The following is an 18,161-nucleotide window of genomic DNA, read 5'->3' as shown; positions in this document are numbered from 1 at the left end:
AATCAAATGAAAAGTAGCAACAATATATAATGTATCTACTCCCTTTGCTCTTTTAGAAAATCATTTGAAAACTTGGGATATATCATTTGCTGTAGGCATATAACTTTTAACATAATTCACAACTAGTTGAGACAAACCAGCTAAACCACTGCAAATGGTAATCATCAATTCTAGAGAGAGATTATAAGTACTTGTAAATTCATGGCAAGCAGAATGATTTAGGAGAAAAAAAATACTGAATTTCTCAGATTTTACTCTAAAGCTATTGGTAAGCATTAAAGTTTTATACTGGTGCATGGCATAGTCAAATTTGCATTTTGGAAGGATCACTATGACACCACTATGAAGAACTGAGAGGTGTGGGGGTGCGAGTATTAAAGCACAGAGATCATAAATGAGGCTATTAAAATAGTCCAGATAAGATATGGTGTGGCCAGCATTAGAGGAGAGGCAGTAGGATTAGAGAAACAAAGGACAAATTTGAAAGTCCGAGAAAAATACAGTGGATGAGAATATCAAACATATTGGATATGGAAGGTAAGTGAGAAGAAAGGATGGAATGACTGGCTAAAGGTTGTCTTAGCTCAGGCTGCCATAACAGCATACCACCTACGCGAGGACCTAAGCAACAGACCTTTATTTCTCACAATTTCAGAGGCTGAGAAGTCCAAGATGAAGGTATCTGCAAGGGAAGCTCTTTTCTGAGGTTTCTTCTGTTGGGTTGTGGGTGGTCACCATCTTACTGTGTGCTCACATGACCTCTGTTGTGTACATGGGGGAGAGAGAAAGCAAGCTCCCTGGAGTCTCTTCTTTTAAAGGCACTAATCCCATTATGAGAGCCACATTCTCTTGACCTCACGTAAGCCTAACTACCACCCAAAGACCCCACCTCTATCTACCATCACTTTGGGGATGAGAGCTTCACCTTATGAATTTTGGAGGAAAGAATTCACACCATAGCAGACAGTAATGTGAAAACCTTAAAGGGCAATAGAGGAGAAAGGTAAATCTGCCCCAGAGGAATAGGGGAAAGGCTGAAGAGTATAAGTTTATTTTTAGATAGGATGATGTTTAATTTCAAAGGCCTTTAGTAAATGCAGGTGAAGATTTCTGACACACTTGGTTATGTAACTGTAGAGTTTTTGGAAGTGGGGGTGGTGAGATTTGATTTCAAAGTATTTAGTGCTGGCAAACATATAAAGAGTGGACCATGTGTGATGGAAAGAGGGCCACAGATGATCCCTTGGGGACACTAAGTCAAGGGCACATATAAAAACAGAGTGAAAGAGACAAAAGTGGTAGAGAGATGAGAAGAGAAACGGAAATCTATGTTGTCATAGAAACAAGAGATGTGATGGTCATCATCCATAAAACATTCAGAAAAGTATTCTATCCATTTGGTTTGGGCATTAGGATATCCTTGGGGAAATTGTTCCACTGACAATGCCTCCATCTTGTACCAAATTTTATTAGTTCTGCCCATCCTTTATCCCACTGTGCCCAGGAATGGCTCTGAAGAAGCCTCCTGCTACTCTAATTCTAGTTCTGGGGCTACAAACAAGGACTCCAAATAGGAGAGCCTCACACTAATTTCTGGATGCCCTCTGTGACCTGGGGTTGATTTTTTCTTACTCAGACCACCTTCATGAATGAGGCTCCTATGACCACATGCTTCAGATGCTGCCCCCATTTCTCTGTGCATGGCGAATTCCCCAATCCTGTGCCCTCTGAAACTGCCCTGGCCTGTCGCTTATGAAGGGAAATCTCAGATCCTTTCCGGATGCTTTATACACTGGATACATTTTGCTTTATGATCTGCTTCTTAATCCCTTTGTTCCCTATAGCTTTTGGAGAGCATTCTTTCAGCAGGGCTTCCCAATTCCTTAGAATTGCTTTTTTAAGGCAATTACTGCTAGTGTTTGCAAGTCCAACTTTACTTTTTTTAAGAACCAAAAAGGAAAAGGAAAAAAAAAAAGAAGATAAAAGAATTCTCTTAAGCCCAGAGGAAGCATTATGGGAAGAGAGGCCAGGCTGTCCTGTGACTCTGCATTTTAAACAGGAGGCTCTCCTCATGATGAGAATTACCTTGGCCCGGGTTGAGCTTTCCCCATGGACCCTTTCCACTTAAGCTTTTTATTTAAAAAGTAAATTGGGATTATTGTATTCCCTCACTTTACTTTGGAAGTAAAAATTTTAAATTAATTGTGGTCTAAAATGATAGCAAACAGAGAGGTTCTGATAGCAGTCTGGCGGCCTCTTGTTTAGCCAGCAGAGATTTCTGTTATTGCTGCTGGGAATGGCTTGGCTGAGATATTTTTAATTTACATTTTTTCTTCCTCTAATGAAGGTTTGAATTATGACTTACTATAAAATCTCCCAGTGTCGTGTCATGGAGAGAAAGATGTTGACTGACTTCCCTGACTTGATTGGAGTGGAGCTATTTATTCGGAGTTAGGTTTTAAGTCACAGGTAGGTTCTGAAGGATTTCTGCTTTCAGGGCAGCATTCTCCGCGAATGTCTCTAGCTCCCCTCAGGAGTCATCCCCTCAGCCCAGCCAGCAGTGCCTTAAAAGAGAAGAAGGTCATTTCTGTATCAGTTGCTTGTGCGGCACTACTAAGCTGTCCACTCTGGTAGGATCAGCCACTGAGGTTCAAAGTCTGGAACTTCCCTGGCCCTTCTTCTCAACCAGCCTCTGCCTAGGAAAATAGGGAAACCCCAAATGTCAGCCTCTCTCCATAGCTACCACCTGCCAAGAGAACCATCCCCAATGGGACAGGACAGATTTGTAAACAGTTATCTCTATGCGATAACAATAGCTCTCTGCCTGCTACATAGTGAGAATGGTAAAAATGTAGATGTTACAAAATGTAATTACTGGCCTGGAAATTTTCCTTCTGTGGCAGATGGTATGATCAAGAGCAAAGACAGACATGTCCTTCCACAAACCAAGGGCAATGGTTACACAATAGGCTTAGGTAACAGCCACTAGAGTAGACAGCTTTAGGTAAAACTCAGTGATATATGATAAAATAACTTCTCTGAATCCAGGCAGCTCAGATGAAATATCTGTTGAGGATATCCCACCACAGGCACAGTAACCCCATTCAGACTTCACAAAACGGAGTGGATATGTCAGGTTTCCCTGTGTCCTGAGACAACTGCATTCTAGACATTTCCATATTTCAGAGAAAGAATTTTAAAGGAATTTTAAAAGAAAACAGCACCAAAACTGAGAGTAGAACTCAAGCATATCAACCTTGGAATAACATTTACTCTGTGCCTCCAGTTTTCTGAAACCAGCTTTAACTGAAAAAATATTTTTTGAAGTTGCCTATTAGAGAATCTGTCCTGAAGCTTATTTCACAGTTTCATTATTGCTGTAGTGCCAACCAATATATGGTATCTCAAGGTACATGCTCATTTGTTTATCCTACCTTATATGTAGTGTGGCACTCCCCAGCCCATGTTGCAAAGACAGAGCATTTTCCTGAGGATTGGATTAGACATGCTGCAGAGTTCAATTAATGCACTTTTTTTTCTAAGTACAATGATTTTTTTCTTTTTCGCAAGCACTAAGCCAAGTAACACATGGAAAAAGATCCTTTAGTGTTTTGTATAAAACAGTCCCCATTTGGTAATGTACATTGCAAGCTGAAAGATGGCATTCTGGCTTTTCCAATCGCTTCAAAAAGACACACTATTTCCTATTTATTGTTTCTGTTGGCAAGGCTCAGATTCCTAAAAGCAAGAGGGAGATAATTTCCTAAAGAAATTGAATTTTCTTCCTGAATAATTAAGGCCTTGGGAGTCCAATATTTAGAAAAACTTCAGCTATGAGCTTATAAAATAGGAAGACTAAGAAGAAACATTTTATTTTTTGGTGTTGTACAATCTAAACCTAAAAGGCAACTGAAAATTATCTCTCTTCTCATATTGTTGCAGCCCTTAAATTGTTCAGGTCACATGGTACAGAAAAAGATTTGCTCTGAGAATCTCCTGGGTGTTTCTGTTGGATGCATGTATTGGCCAGGCAATAATTACTTGTGAGAAATAATGAGGGCCCCTCAATATTGCAAATTCAGCAGTTGATTCGCCAAGTGCCAAAGCCTTGACAATCACTTCTCTAGAAGTTCAAGGTTTAAGTATATAACAACTGAGGGGGCAGCTGTCCTTGCTGTAGCCTTAAATGAAAGAGGTAGGAGTCAGAGCAGAGCCACATAAGAGATGCCTCGTTGGGGACCAGGAAGTGTTGATAAGCATGTACTGTGTCACAATGATGTCACTCAATGGTTGCCATCAAGTGTGTATGTTTATAAGGATACTGTCATGGTAATCATGTTTCTTGCTAATTTTTAATGAATTGAGAACTCTATATGACTGTTTTGTTAAAAGTATTCAGTTGAGAATACCTCCATTAAAAATAGATATCTAGGGATCCCTGGGTGGCGCAGCGGTTTGGCGCCTGCCTTTGGCCCAGGGCGCGATCCTGGAGACCCAAGATCGAATCCCACGTCGGGCTCCCGGTGCGTGGAGCCTGCTTCTCCCTCTGCCTGTGTCTCTGCCCCTCTTTCTCTCTCCCTGTGTGACTATCATAAATAAATAAAAATTAAAAAAAAATAGATATCTATTTCCAGGGCCTAAAAGAGAATTAGATTTTAGATAAGAAAGTACAATTCTGAGGAGCTTTGATTTCCTCAAATATAACATCTTTCTGATATTTGTGGGGGGAAAAACTAGTGCTAAGCGTATTTTGTTTTAATAGTGTTTTACCTAGTAATACTAAGATTCTTTGGGCCATTCATGCATAAATGACAGCAAAGGAAATGGCTGTCATTCATCCTGTAATAAGAAGAGAAGGAGAGTGGTCAGGGTCACGTTATCATTTGGAAATGAAGATGTGCACTGGGATCTATACAGCCCCCTGCGCCTGTCCTGTCATTCTTTGAAGGTTGGAAAGCATGCCTTCCTCTTTGTCCCCATCAATCTGCAATATAGACTGAGCTCCTGATCTTGCTGAATCCTCCTGTCCCCTACAATCTTTATTTTAGGTGCTGAGCTTTGATTTTATATCATTAATACTATTTAAAGATTAAAACTCTGGACAGTGTGCCAGATCCCACTTATCATGACAGCCTCAGAAGCAAGGTGATTGGGGTTGGGAAGCAGGAACAGGTAGAGTGAGTTTTTGCCCACGAATGTGACTTTCTGAAGATAAATGAGCATGACAAAGGAAAAAGACCTTTTCAAAACACAGTTGAAAGATCTTCGTCAAACTACCAAACTTAAATTCACACTGTAGATCTGTGACTGACCCACTGTCTAACTGCTTGTAAATGGTTTCTCTTCCAAAAAGAAGTAGGTAATGAGAATTTTTTCTAGCAAATCTCTGGCTCAAACAGAATTCTGTAGGAGGGGCTGGTCTCTTTATAGGTTATTTAATTTCTCATTGAGGATTCTTTTCCTCCTGAAATATGACTGAAGGTTTCCCTTGGAAACCATCGAATTCTGGGTTGGTTTGGAATGCTTAGCACCCTAGCCGAGCTACACCATTTTGGATTAGATTGCACGTTCCAGGTATTGACGTGTGTTTCTAACATTAGCAAAAGCACCTGGGACCTTCTGTCCTCCTCCAGCACCACCTCACTGTGTTGTGGCCGTGCTCCATCCAGCGACACATAACGGGTTCTCTTGGGTCCAGAAAAAGCAGGTCCTGCATTGGAAGGCATTCTTTTCGGATTCCAGCCAGAATATACAGGAACCCCATAGAAGCCTGTGGATCGTTCTTGCCCCAACGTGTCCTTCACCGTCGTGGCTTACACCTGCTCTGCAAGGAATGTGCCGCCAGTTGCCTACATGCAGTGGGAGAACTAGATGGGGATCTTAATAAAGAGGAGAAACAGATGGAGACTAGAAGCTCTTGTGAAGTTAAAAGAATTGTGTGCTTAATAGACTAAATGTTTAATAGCAGTAATAGCTGCCAAGTCACCGCATAACTCACTAATATGCATGAACTGGAGCTGCAAGAAAGTGACTGTTTTCATTCTCAAGGACTTTCCTAAAAAACTCAAGGTTGTAAGAACTTAACCCAGAGAATAATTACTTGTCCAGACGTGATAACAGACTCTGGCAGAACAAAAATGACAGCTTGATTCACAGACAAATATAAGTCGGTCTTGAATGTCTGGCTTCCATTTTTCTGCGGAGAGATAGATGTCTTTAAAAAGTCTCCGCAGTGAACATCCTGTCAGTTTAAAAGGTCAGACACTGAAGTGTATCAGAAGAGATGATGCTGCACAGACCATTGAGAGAAAAGAAAATGATTTCATTATCCTCGTTCATCTGCTATGGATTAATTCAGTTCCCATCATCGTGGCAATTAAGGCCCTTCTGTAGTGCTGTCCTGACCCAGTTGAGGTGGAACCAGGTAATAAAAGGCAGCGGCAGGGAAGAGGGCAACCATGGCTGAGTTCCTATTCCTGAGGAACAGATGATGTTTGAAAAAGACTTTGGAGTTGATAGGTTCAACTGCATTTGATTAAGAAGAAAGAGAGCCTAAACAAAAGCCAAGCCCCAGGAATAGCCCCCTCTGTGACAGGAAGTGATACATGCACCCTGGGTAGCAGTGAGCCATGCCAGAGCTCGAAGGGAGCATGTAAAAGACCTTTTGTAGAAGTGAACGAGGGGATAGAAGAATCCTGGGAGAACTGCTATCCTCCAGGCTCAAACATGGGGCTGCTTTTCCGCCATCCGGAGCTTCTCAGGAGCTGAAATGTAACATCTAGAAAGAGAACACATCGGATCCTCCTAAATTAGCTTCTTCTGATTCTCCGTTTGCTCAGTCACTCCAGCTCAAAACCTTTGTCACTGTGTTTAACCGCTTGTCTAGTGCCCCTTATATTACTTGCCAATTTGTATTCATTCTGCTTCTGCTGCCTTCACAATGTCTTCTTTATCACTTACCTTCTTTCCACTCCCACTTACACGGTCCTCACAGAGGCCCTCATTACTCCTTACTTGGACAACCATAATAGCTTTCTAACTGTCTCCTCACCTACCCTTTGCAAGCCCTAATGCCTTCTCCTCATGACATATTAATCTTCCTAAAGTCTATCTTTAATCATGTCGTCCCCTTGCTGGAAATGTCAAATGTCTTCTCAGTGACTACTAAATTAAATATTAAGTTTTCATCCTAGCATTCCAGGCTCCCCAGAGTAAGCGTTAGCTGATCATTCTGTGACTCATTTCCCACTATTCTCCCAAGCCCCTCAGGCTCAATCTAGAATATGAGCCAATCCTCATCCATATCTCCCGTGCAGCTCCATTGATGTTTCTACTCATTCTTGTCCTTCTTTTTCGAATGTCCTTTTCCCTCACTTTAGCTTAGAAGCCAGCCCATCCTGCAAGGTCTGTCATGAAACACTTCATAGAGCATTTCTGGACATTCCCCTACTGAACACAATTTCTCTCCATGATTTGTACCTCTCTTAAGGCACTAATCACAGTCTCATGGAATAGTTAAAAAGTTGGAGGGACTTAGACCAAGAAGATCTATTCCACATTGTAACTTGTGAACTGGAGCAAGATTGTAATCTTTTAAAAATCTCAGATTATATAATAAATTTCAACAACTGTTTATTAAGAACCATCTGTATGCTTGGGATGTATCAGTGAACAAAACAAATGCCTTACCTTTTAAGGGGAGGAGGCAGATACACAGGCATTTATAAATATACAACATAAATAAGTAAATTGAGTAACACAGCATAAGTTGAGGCACATGATTTTTAAAAATTAGACCAGAGTAAAGAGAATAGGGAAGGTAAGCAGGTTGAAATTTTAACTGGGTTTAGGCAACGTCTTATTACAAAGATGATATTTAAGCAAATTCTTGAAGGAAATAAAGAAGTTCCCACATATCTATCTGGGAAAATATCATCCCAGCAAAGTAAACAATCAGTGCAAAGGCCCTGAGGCCTATGGCATTCAACAAAGAGTAAAGAGTCAGTTGTGGCTAGGGTACAATGAGTAAAAAAGAGAGGAGGGGATAAGTTCAGAGAAATAATGAGGGTAGAAAGCAGAACTTGGAGGGATCTGTAGTTCACTGTAGGACATTGTTCTTTAGTCTGAGTGAAATGGGAGCTACTGCAGGTTTTTGGCACACTGGAATAGAGGAGTGATCTGATCTGACTTGTGTTTAAAAAGGATCACTCAATCTGCTCTGTGGAGATTACACTGTGTCAAGCAAAATCAGAATCAAGGAGGCCTATTAAGAGGATATTAATGACTCTGGCAAGAGAGGATAGTGGCTTATGTGAAAGTATATCAGTAGTGGAAAGTGGTTCAAATCAGGGTATACTTTTAAGGTAGAACCAATGAGCTTTCCTTGTGGATTGAAAGTGATATGTAAATGAAGAAAAGAGTCAAGAATGACTCCATGATTTTTGGCAAAATTGCACAATGGAGTCAGCATCCATTTAGATGGAGGAAGACTGGGTAAAATGGTTTGGAGAGGAAGGTAAATGTTAGGGGTTCAGTTCCAAACATAGTTGGAGCCTGACCATTCAAGTCAAAAATCTGAGTAGGAAGTTGGATGCATCTGAGTATAAAGTGTGCATAATAAACCTTATGATACCCAACAGAGTTGACCTAAAGATAAAATATGATGATAAGATTATATGTGCAAACTTTGTATTATTTGTATAGCCTATCCTGTGTTTCTTTTTATTATTATTTTGTGTTTGTGTATGTATTTGTGTCTATCATGTACTCTTAGTCTTCTTGAAGCCAAAGCTGTGATCATGTTATTTGCTTTTCATTCATTTTGAAAAAAAAAAATTCTTGCTTATCTTTTCTTACAAATAAATGCATCTTCGTTGTAGAAAATTTAGAAAATCATTATAGTCATAAAAAAAGAAAGTTAAAAATCATCACCTGTCATTGCATCTCCCAAAGAGAAAAACTGTTAATGTTTTGGAGTTTACTTGATTATTCCTTGGGGGTTTCTTACTTTTTTGTACAACCTCCCCCCAACACACATAGTCATATTATTATAATCCTTTGCATGAACAAGCTTAAAAATATTTACTCAAATTGATTAAAATTATATTTCAGGCTCTAAAAGAATAGCCTTTTTAAAAGAGACAAAGAATTCTATGCTTTCCCAATGTCTTTAAAACTTTCTCTGTTTCCTTGCATAGTTAAACTAAAACTTGAGGGATCCCTGGGTGGCGCAGCGGTTTGGCGCCTGCCTTTGGCCCAGGGCGCGATCCCGGATACCCGGGATCGAATCCCACGTCGGGTTCCCGGTGCATGGAGCCTGCTTCTCCCTCTGCCTGTGTCTCTGCCTCCTCTCTCTCTCTCTCTCTGTGACTATCATAAATAAATAAAAATTTGAAAAAAAAATAAACTAAAACTTGAACCCAAAATTTTTAAGCCACAGATATTTCTTGACATCATATCTTTGATATGGAAAAAGAATAGGATTTTTTTTTTTTACCAGAAACCCATACCAAGGATCTTCAGAAATTGCTACACACCCACTGATATCAACTACACGGTTGATTCTGTCATGAATTTTTAACTTCACAGATGAATCTATTTTATGGTTCAATTCTTACTCTTCTTTGCTCTTATGTTCCTAATTTATATTGTCTAATGGCACCTTTTGTGTCTTTTTAAGTTCTTAAAAATCCTTTCTGGAACAAGGCTTTGACCAGCCAACCAATAAGTAAATAAACATATTTATACCATGTAAGCATGTGCTAGACACGCATTGCTGCTAATAGTCTCTGGCTCCCAGATGAGATGGAGCAAATAATATGTATGCACAGGAGGGCAACTGTAAACATTCTTTTAGTTCTGGATTGCAAAGTTTTAAAAAATCATATAATTTTGCTTTCTTAGATTTGTGTCTCTTACATTGGCTCATTAGGGGAAAAAATGTATTCCACACTCCTGCTATCCTCTTCTTCTCCAGTGGGAAGGGGAAAAAAAATAATGATTAATCAAAAGTTGATAGAAAAGCAACTACATTACAGCACCTATGTTACCCAAGCTTGAATGTATATGTTACACATACAGTTATAACTGTATTGCAGTTATTAACATTATTATTACATTTGTGTTTTCTGTAGTCATTTTTCTCAGTACTTATTTTTTAAGATAAAAATGTTTCCAACAGAATTCTGACAGGTATTCTATTTATAGTACTAAAACTAAGGCAAAAAGGGATTTTAGTTCTGACTAATTGTTTGGTTATCCAAATATTTTATGCCAATAAAAGCAGGCAATCCATTAGTGAGAAAAATAATTATCTCCAATTCCCCCACATTCTTTCTGTACAGATATAAAGAATTAATACTCATGGAGAAAATAATGAATAGGTGTGAACATCGGCACAAAATATCATACAGGCCTAGGTAAAATAAAATGTAATTCTAAGCCTAAAGTAGTGATACACAGGAAGAGGCAAAGAAAATATGCATACAGAACACAAAGGTCATCATCGAGTATTAAGGAAGCTCCAATCTAAATGTGGTCAATAGTCTTAGGAATTAACTCTATGTGTAGGTCTTAAACTTCCCATATTTTTGCTGCAGAGAAAATGCCTCACCATCAGTCTGAGAAAAGGAACTAAAGAAATGGTTTTGACAAGGCAGCAGAATATAATAATAATAATTAAAAAAAATCCTGTGATGAAGATTGCCATATTGGGTATTATATTATTTTAACATGAGGAATAAAAAAAGATTAAAGAGTGACATTTGGGGAAATGAAGCCATAATAAGTTCATATTTTAAAGAGCAGAGCAAACAGATGAAGTGTAAAGTGACAGTGTTATTATTTTTTGTTATTAAGATTATTGCAGCAGACACTTTATGTTTTGACTCGCTGTTTTTATTCATACTGAAGCCTTCCTCTTCTGAACACTAGAAATGGCAAGATCAGAGGACAAAAGAGGCAACTGTGCCTGAACCTAAATGTCATTGGCACTGGACCAATGGAGACCATTAATGAGCAGACAATTCATTCTCATTTCTAGTTGGCTAAATTACCTGGGGCCCACAAAAGAAAAACAATAAAAGAGATAACATATGGCACCTCTTACAACTTGGGATCTGGCAAACAAAGAGTTCTGAGTGTCAAAGTAGCTGCAATCTGGCAACAGGCAGCAACGGCTTGCACTCCTGGTCTAACAAAATTTCAGCTATTAATTCGGGTGACAGCTCCCTTTGGCCAACATGTACAGTCAACATTGAGTAAGACTGCTCATGAGAAATTTCCTCAGCATCCTGAAGGCAGGTAAAAGGCAATCTCCATTACCTTCTTACCATCCCTGACGGTCATCCAAGATCTCCCTCCATCAAGTTTGATTATAATTCCCAGCACAACTTCTAAGAACATTTCAAATGAAGTGATCTAAATATGCTTCACTATTTCTTTAATTTTGATTCAAAGGAAAGTTACTTAAAGGATAATGTTTATGGCTTCAGGGGCACACAGAGGAATAGAAGTAAATGGCTTTTCCAGTAGATTAAATGCCAAAACTCAATTGAAGTATTTGACATGCTGGGGAAAATGTAATTTATTACAAATGTGCCACAGATTGTGGTGAAAGTTCCAGTAATAATAAGTCAAAGTCAGTGTGGATTTTAATGACACCTACTGGTTTTTTATTGTTGTTGATGGTTCAGATTTTTCATTTACTAAATTTGATCTTTTTCCCCCTATACAAGGAACGGATGAGTCATAATTCTACAAGTGCTGCCTGAATTAATAAAGACTAATAATGCCATTTGTAAAATGGTGAAATTTTTTTTAAAAAATGGTTTTAAACTATATATCTGCTGCCAAATGCAATCATGTTTTAAACCAAACACTAGGTTTATCTTCTCTTCACTCAAAAGTAGAATGATAATATTTTTGTATTCCAAAGTACACTCTGAAAATTGGGCAGTATATCCAATAGAGGTGGATATAATCAACTGGAGTATGTACTCCAATAGCTTATGAGCTGGTTTTGTGCAGGGTTTGTACAATTTTCTACTTGTCCCCTAGAAGTAATGTCAGAAGTAGGCTTCCTGGAAATATTTCTCTTATTCCATATTCTATGGGCCAAAATGTCTCTTGGACAAAATAGATGAGTATTTGGATGAGTATTTCAGGAATTGAATGAATTCATAATGCCATACATTTGTTTGAAAACAAGCAAGTGAGTGCATCTATCCCTCTACCATCCACCACTACCACCAAAATGACAACTATTCAAAATAATGAATAAATCTATAACAGCTCTGGCAATAAGAAAGACTGCCTGAAATGTCCAGGACAATTCGGAGAATGTCTGAAAACTAGAAAACAGATAGGTAGATAGGTTGTTGACTGCAATCTAAAATACACATAGGAAAAGTTATTATAGAGAATAGAGTTGCTTCCTAGAAAGTTTGACTTAGGATTTTAAAAGAAAAGAAAAGAAAGAAGGGCAGTAAACGTAAACATGGTCAGCAATGTCCTATTCTGGTAACAATAAGGCAAAGAAGTTAGGAGAATGTAACAGGATACAACATGTTTCAAATATGCTAGTAGAGAAACTGAAGTGTGTGATGGTTCCTTCCTCAGCCTAATGGCATAAAATGCAGAAGCTACAATTTTAGACTTCTCTTACCTGGTAGTCTTGTCATTCCCCATGAACTGTGTTGACCCCCGAGCTTCAGGCAAGCCTCCATGAGGACATGGTGAGACAATCAGGAGCTGTGTCTTCTTGATCTCTTGGGCAATGAGTTCTATATTTCTGTTCAACCTCTTTGCTGGCAAAAAGAGGACCAGGATAGAATAATTACTGAAAGTACAAAGTTTGGAGTCATGGTCTCTGGATTTGTTCCAGATTTTATAAGTCAGCAACTGTGAAACATTGAACGGTTACTTAATCCCCCTTTGCCTCATTTTCTTTATCTGTAAAATGGGAGGTGTATATTAGCATCTATTATTTGGGGTTGTTGTGTGTATTTTGTAAGCTAATGTATGTACCCAGCACATAGGTAAGCACTGTATCTGTTTGTTTTTTATTATTGTTATAAAATCATGGTTTTTAATTTAGAAGAAGGAGTTGAGGAACTTAATGCAAAAAATATGGACATAGAGAAATAAAAGAAATAATGAAAAAAAGAGATGAGAGAGAAAATGAGAACATTAAAAAGATGTGGAGGATAGGTTCTTCTATCTAATCAGACTTCAGTAGCAAATATAAGTGAGAAAATAATTAAAGGAATAGTAGAAAATTTCGGTGAGCTGAATATCTCCGCTATTAGATAAAAAGAGATTCCTGGGTACAAAGGAACAATATAAAAGAGAACACAAGTAATGTTTTGTAAAATCTCAAAACTGTAAGATTCAAGAGGGAAAAAACACTCCTAAAATTTTTCAGAGAAAAACACAGCTTGCCTACACATGAATGGAAACCAAACTTGCATGAGGCTTCTTATCAGCAACACTGGAAGCTAGAGGTCAATAATGCATTACCTTCAAAGTTTCACAGGAAAATGACTTTGAAACAAAATACTGTGTTTAGATAAATTATCAATCAAGCATGTAGGTAATATATATGTAATATATCTTCAAGCATACAATGACTCACAATGTGTAGGTCACACACTCTTTTCAGACAATATACTTATTTGAAAATAAACTTAAGCAAAACAAAAAGAAATTGAAAAAGAAAAGTAAGATATGAGACACAAAGAATTGGAGAACAAACCTAGGATTCTGATTAAAAGCAATTCTGAGCCATCAGCTTATTAGTTAGGATGTCTTCAGCTACAAGTAGTAAAAAGCTTTAACTGATTTAAACAATAAAGAATATTTATATTTCAAAAATCAGAACATTCTGAGTTAGCAAAGCTCCAGGGTTGATTAATTCATTGGTTTAATTTTGTCACTGAGGATCCAACTTCTTTTCAACTTTCTACTCTGCCACCTTCTAGAAGCTCCCCCACACTCAGTCACAAGATGGCCAAAGCAGTTGAGATATCACATTTAGACATGAGCAAGTCCAATAGGAAAAAAAAATCTCTTCCTCACTGCTCAGTCCTTCTACTTTTAATCAGTGAACAAAAATTAAAATATGCTTTTTGTCTATTTACTCTTATTTTTCAGTGGCCAGAATTGTATCCATGTATATTCCTAAACCAGTCACTGGCACAGAGGATAAGATTGTCATGATTGTTTAAAACAAAAGAAAAAATTTCATGAGTGTATGCATATATCCAAATTTATCAAATTATATACAGAAAATATGTGAATTTTTTGTATATCAGTTATGCATCAACAAATCTTTAAGATTATTTTTAAAACACAAACCAGAAAATGACCCTTTGAGTAACATGGGTAAGGAATAGATGTTAGACTAAGACTCTCATGATTTATAAGTTAAATTGGTTCAGATGTAAATTTACTAATTGAATTGGTACAAATTAGAACCCAAATTCAGTAAGCTCTATAAAGAATATTGTCAAAGAGCACCTGGGTGGTGCAGTCAGTTAAGCATCTGACTCGCAATTCTGGCTCGGGTCATGATCTCAGGGTCATGAGAATGAGCCCTGCATTGGGCTCCATGCTCAGCAGGAAGTCTGGGATTCTCTCCCTCTGCCTCTCCGCCACCACTCATTCTCTCTCTCTAAAAAAATCAATCAATCAATCAATCAATCAATCAGTCTTAAAAAAAAATATTCTCAAGAATAAAATTGACATACTACATACATTTTATGATTAAGATGATAATAATTAACGATGAAAAGAGAAAGCATATGTCTTTTCTGTCAATAAGATAAGAGGTAAAGAATTAAAAACTCCAAAAAGGAAGAAAACAAAAACATGTAAAACCATGGTTCAGATAAGAAGCAAAGTAAAATGTGGCCTGAATCTGAGCACTTAATGGAAGTGTATGACTCAGAACATCCTGAACAAGAAACTCAAGCCCTACTGGTCACGTAATTTAGAAAAGGCTGACAGATACTTGAATTAATGAGCAGTCATTTTGGATTTATAATAGATACAATCTCTAATCAGGTCTTGTTTGTTTTACCCTGAACATCATTTATCTCTTTTATAGGAAATTTAGTTTAAAGATCAATCCTTCTCAATTAATTTCTTTTGAAAAAACATCCTGAAATCACATGTAAGTTTTTAAAGCTGTTCTTTAAATTTTTTTAAATTTCAAATTACTTGATATTTACATAAGCATACGACTCTCTTCTCATTCCTATGAGACATCTGACTCAGTTTGGAAACTTAAGCTGTTTAAGAAATATGCAGTTTAAACAGCAAGAACAAAAAAACCTCTCAAGCTATAAATCATAACTTTAGAAAAAATTTATAAGAACTAATATCTCTGGTGTTGAAGAAATATTAAAGTTTGGGTATATTTTTCACACTTAACTACAGGTTCTTTGCTGTAATTAAATTAAGTAAAATTCAATGTATTATATTCTCATAACATTTTTTAAATTGTTGGGGCGCCTGGGTGGCTCAGCGGTTGAGCGTCTACCTTTGGCTCAGGTCCTGATCCGAGGTCCTGGGATCGAGTCCCACATCCGGCTCCCTGCATGGAGCCTGCTTCTCCCTCTGCCTGTGTCTCTGCCTCTCTGTCTCTTATGAATAAACAAATAAAATATTTTTTAAAAATTGTCAGTTTATTGACCATTACACATCTGCATAGCTATGGCACAACTTATCAAAACTGGGTCCCTCTGGGGCACCTGGATGGCTCTGTGGTTGAGCGTCTGCCTTTAGTTCAGTTGTGATCTCAGGGTCCTGGGATCAAGCCCGAATCGGGCTCCCCAAAGTCTGCTTCTCCCTCTGCTGGTGTCTCTGCCTCTCTCTGTGTCTCTCAGGAATAAATAAATAAAATCTTTAAAAAAAAAATTGGGACCCTTGACTAAACTGAGTTCTATAATAAAAGTTGTTCTCCTTTGTCAGCTGCAACTTTCCTACCTCTGACGGTGGGTTTGGCTCATTAAAAGACCTTGATTATTGCAAGGATTGATCCATTGAAGCGAAAACCTACTAGTTAATCTCATGGGACCAAGCAAAGGAAATAATGGCAATTTCTGCCCTCTTGATGACTTCTGTCTGCCCCCTACACACACACACACACACACACACACACACACACACACACAATCATACACATCCAGCAGATAAGGGCTACTCCTTAGAGTAACCAAGTTTTAAAGGATGAATTAGAAATCCTACAGATGGATAGGTTAGCAAATACAGTGTGAGCAGTATGTTGCGTCAAGGAAAGTACAAGTTCAAAAGTTTTGCTAGTAAATGAATAGAATGAATTAAAAGGAACTACACAATAGGACTATGACTATCGAATAAGACAACTTATGTGCCACGCAGACTAAAAGCATTTCTATATTTCCTACCTCAGGCAAACCTTATGAAATAATCATGTAAAATTGCTTTGGAAAAACTGTGAAAGAATACTGTTAATTATCATGAGATATTTCAAATATAGCTAAAGTGTCAGATCATTTAACGTATGAGAAAGTGAAAATATTTCTTAATTTATCTCGAAACCACATATTTAGAACTACACACCATGATGTCTAATTAATATCCTTTTTTTCCTCACCTCTTTTTAGATGAATGGATTATAATCAATTTCAGTTCCTATTAAATGAAGTGACAATTAGACCTTCTTGCTTCAAGGAAAGCTTGAAGTTTTTTTTTTCTTTTTTCCTTTCAACTCTGCAGAGAAATATCTAAAATATTTCTCAATCATATCCCTTCCTACCCATTTCTTTTTTTCCTACTGGGGTTCATGAGCATATCACATCCAAATTAATAGCATCTTGGTGTTCCCTGTGTCTCTTGCCTATCAGTTCACTGATTCATCCTTCTCATGGCTAGTCAAAAACAACACTATTTTTTACTATTTTGAGTAAAATATTTTTGGATATTTATAACAGAATCAATGTACCAAGGAAATTATAAAAAGAGGTACAAGAACTGGAAAGAGGGCAGTCCAGGTGGCTCAGCGGTTTAGCACCACCTTCAGCCCAGGGCCTGATCCTGGAGACCCAGGATCAAGTCCCACGTTGGGCTCCCTGGATGGAGCCTGCTTCTCCTTCTGCCTGTGTCTCTGACTCTCTCTCTCTCTCTCTCTGTGTCTCTCATGAATGAATAAATAAAACCTAAAAAAAAAAAAGAACTGGAAAGAGGATGACAAAAATTATTACTGTTTATGGATGGATTGGAAAATGCCCATGGAGCTGTGGCCAGACGATGCTTACAGTAGGAGTGGAAGCCATATTATAGTTTTCATTTCTGCTGCTCCATATCTGAAAGTATTTTGATGACTGCAATGGGATAATTTTCTTTCATCTTCGTTTCTCCTCCAGAGATAATACTGACCCTCCCTCCTTTCCACAAAATGGCAGGTAAAGACATAACTATAATGAGAATTGTTATTAAGTTTTTATACTTTTTTTTAAAGATTTTATTTATTCATTCATGAGAGACACAGAGAGGGAGAGAGGCAGAGACACAGGCAGAAGGAGAAGCAGGCTCCATGCAGGGACCCTGATGCGGGACTTCATTCCGAAACCGCAGGATCACACCCTGAGCCTAAGACAGACACAACTACTGAGCCACTCAGGCATCCCTTATTAAGCTTTAAAAAGTTGGTTGTACAGGGGTGCCTGAGTGGCATAGTCAGTTAAGCATCCAACTCTTGGTTTCAGTGTAGGTCATGATCTCAGTCGGGAAATCAAGCCCCAACGTCAGGCTCAGTGCAGACTCTGCTTGAATCTCTCTCTCCCTTTGCCCTTCTCTCTCTCTCTCTCTCTCTCCCTCTCAAATAAACAAATAAATATTTTTTCTTTTTTTTAAGATTTTATTTATTTATTCATGATAGACGTAGAAAGACAGAGGGATCCCTGGGTGGCGCAGCGGTTTGGCGCCTGCCTTTGGCCCAGGGCGCGATCCTGGAGACCCGGATCGAATCCCACGTCGGGCTCCCGGTGCATGGAGCCTGCTTCTCCCTCTGCCTGTGTCTCTGCCTCTCTCTCTCTCTCTCTCTCTCTCTGTGCGTGTGTGTGACTATCATAAATTAATTAATTTAAAAAAAGAGAGAGAGAGGCAGAGACACAGGAGGA

The sequence above is a fragment of the Canis lupus genome, chromosome 8, assembly GCF_011100685.1.
Source record: "Canis lupus familiaris isolate Mischka breed German Shepherd chromosome 8, alternate assembly UU_Cfam_GSD_1.0, whole genome shotgun sequence".
Lineage (NCBI taxonomy): Eukaryota > Metazoa > Chordata > Mammalia > Carnivora > Canidae > Canis > Canis lupus.
Note: the sequence above shows the minus strand (reverse complement) of the source record.